This window comes from Tupaia chinensis, unplaced genomic scaffold (genome assembly GCF_000334495.1).
Source record: "Tupaia chinensis unplaced genomic scaffold, TupChi_1.0 Scaffold143754_1, whole genome shotgun sequence".
In the NCBI taxonomy this organism is placed as follows: Eukaryota; Metazoa; Chordata; class Mammalia; order Scandentia; family Tupaiidae; genus Tupaia; species Tupaia belangeri.
The window spans coordinates 73,066-75,843 of record NW_006203603.1 but is presented as its reverse complement, the minus strand read 5'-3'; the positions used below and the strand labels follow the sequence as shown (position 1 = coordinate 75,843).

At 42.3% G+C, this 2,778-nt stretch overlaps 2 pseudogenes; one reads left to right on the top strand and one right to left on the bottom strand.

The window, feature by feature from the left end:
* LOC102490594 (F-box/SPRY domain-containing protein 1-like) overlaps positions 1–578 on the bottom strand; it is a 4,513-nt pseudogene extending 3,935 nt beyond the window's left edge.
* A 53-nt stretch (positions 579–631) lies between these two features.
* Positions 632–975, top strand: LOC114005412 (RING-box protein 2 pseudogene; annotated as a pseudogene).
* Positions 976–2,778: the final 1,803 nt, after the last annotated feature.

The window sequence follows — 2,778 nt, the reverse complement described above, 5'->3', positions numbered from 1 at the left end:
CCCCCCCCATACACCTGAGTATTTAATTGAAAAATTCCCCTCTAAGAGACTAAGTACTCCAATTTAAAATGCTTCAAGTGTGGAATAAAAGTTCTATTACGTTACTATCTCAAAGAAAAAATTATTGGCATGGTATGCAGTAGTTAATTTTTTCTTAATGACAGATTAAGTTAAAATGTTTTCAATTCATGCGAGAATAAGTGACATGCATACCAGATATTACACCCTCCTTAAACAAATTTATACTTAGACAAGATTATTTCTCATGAACCAACAAAAGCAATGTGAAATTGTTAAATTGTTCTGCACAGACTAGACCAGTGCCCAAAAGAGAAGGGAAGTGAGTTAAAGCAGCCAGAGAAAGCTTTGTGAAGGAAAAACCATGAGCCCAGTCTGAACAAACACAACTGGATGAACAGAAGGTGAAAACACAGAAAGCACAGCACAGTGAGTCTAACAAAAGAAAGAAAGCTGTCCCCTAAATGTGTATCCTGAAATTCGTTATATTATTCAACCAGCTGTCGATGTACTGTTAACATGTTAAATTTTATAGTACTGGAATTCTGATTGGACTTCATCCCTTCTTTAAATCCTGGGTTTTGGTCTCTGCCAACGGCTCCATGCTGCCACCATGGCCAATGTGGAAGATTGGTAAGGAGCCCTGCACCCTGTCCTCTCACTCCAGGAGTGTGGCCTCCAAGGTGGGGGGTGACAGGGTGTTCTCACTCAAGAAGTGGAACTCGGTGGCCAAGTGGAGCTGGGACGTGGAGCACGATACGTGTGCCATATGCAGGGACCAGGTGATGGATGCCTGTCTTCGATGTCAAGCTGAAAACAAACAAGAGGATTGTGTTGTGGTCTGGGGAGAATGTAATCATTCCTTCCAATAGCTGCTGCATGTCCCTGTGGGTGTAATAGAGCAATCGGTGCCCTCTCTGCCAGTGGGACTGGGTGGTCCAAAGAATCAGCAAATGAGAGTGTAGGAAGCTTCCTTGGTGCAGTTATCCAGGAGAGCCCTGGTAGAGCTTGTTACCAAGTGCCCTGTGAAAGCTGGAACACTCCAGGGAGTTCATTCTTCACATAGGAGCCCATGGATCTGTGGGCCTTTGGGACTCCACGAGGCATGACTTAGCCTTTCCTGATTTTATTTTCAGAAATCCTCTACAATTAAGAAGATAATTTATGGGAACCAGCAGTTAGCGTAATGGCTATGTCGCTGGACTCCCACGTAGTCAACCGCGGTTCGCGTCCTGGACCCGGTGGCTTAAAACTCACGCCGGGCGCGTGTGCGTGTGTGCCCAAGATCCCGAGAGGAGAATGGAGGAGAAGGGATTGCAGTGTGACCATCCCCCCTGGGGGGTGATTTCTCGCTTTCTGTCTCTATGTCTCTCTCTGTCTGTCTGGCGAGTGCACGTGCCCTATAGCGAAAATCTCTCTCAAAAAAAAAAAAGAAGATAATTTATTAAAGATCATCTTTCCTACCTCTGTAGTGTGTGTCATACAGACTGCTCAGAAGTGCTTTAAAAAGAGAGAGAGAGAGAGAGAGAGAGAGAACTCCAGATTGATCTTTATAATCTACCACAGTGGGGGCTGTGGACGCAGTTCCATTCAGAGAACTTTGTGCATACTTATGGTTGGCCAGTTAAAAAGAGGATGTAATAATAACAAAGAAAGTGGAGTTTAAAATCCTTATCCTTAATTTGTTCCTGATATCTATTTTTGGTGGGAAGGGAGGATGATCCATGACATCTATATTTGAGGATTTTAAAGTTGGACCAGTGAACAGGACAAATATTAATAAAATTTAACCTCTGGGTAAATGAGATTTTGCTTGTCTTACAAGTTACGTGTGTGACATGAGTCACAGAAAACCTGGGCCTTCACTCACATCACCATCAGACAACCCGGATCTTCACTCACATCACCGTTCAGTCATTGAGTGGGAAAGTACGTAAGTGTTTTCTAGCTCTGGTTAGATTATGTTGTGACTGAACTGTGTTAATGAGGGGGAAAGTTTACCATTGTAGCTTTGGGTCAAAAAGTTTATTTTATCATGTTTTTATAAATTTATTCTATTTACCTTTAAAAAATTAAATCCTGGGTTTTGTCTTCTAAATTAATGTGATTATGTGATATAATCTCCAGTGAAGCCCCTGGTATAGATTGTGGTTTTAGGGCCTCAGTCAATTCTTGTGGAAACTGTCTCATAGCTACCTGATAAGATAATCCCATTACTTATGTCATAAATCACCATATTACTCAGTTATGGTAGTAATATATTACCGTAATGTATTCACTGAAAATGTCTCCATGTACATCACTTTGCGTTTTCCCCTCATGTGCACACAACCCTGTTTACTACTGATTCAGTTCAGGGCATAGTTAAGGGGCTATCTTCCTGCCTACTCAGTCCCGGGTTACTTAGACAGGAGAAACTTTCCCTTAGCCCACTGGTCCCTCCTCCTCTGATGAATCTGCAAGGCTTGACAGTGCCTGTGGGTGAGGCTGGTGAGGGCACACTCTCTTTTAACTTTTTATATCCTTTTTTAGGAGAGGATTCAAATTAACCTTTTGTATCTCTTTTCATGAGAGGTTTCAAATTAATTTCAGAGTTCCTCACATATTCAATCTCTGCTCCAGAATCCTCCCAAAATATTCCTATTAGAGTATAAGAGTACAATTCCAACAGCCTTCAAGGTAGTCTTTAGGTAACCAGCCTCCACTTCCTTCCCTGGCCTCAACTACTACATCTCTTCCCAGTACTCACTCCATTCCTGC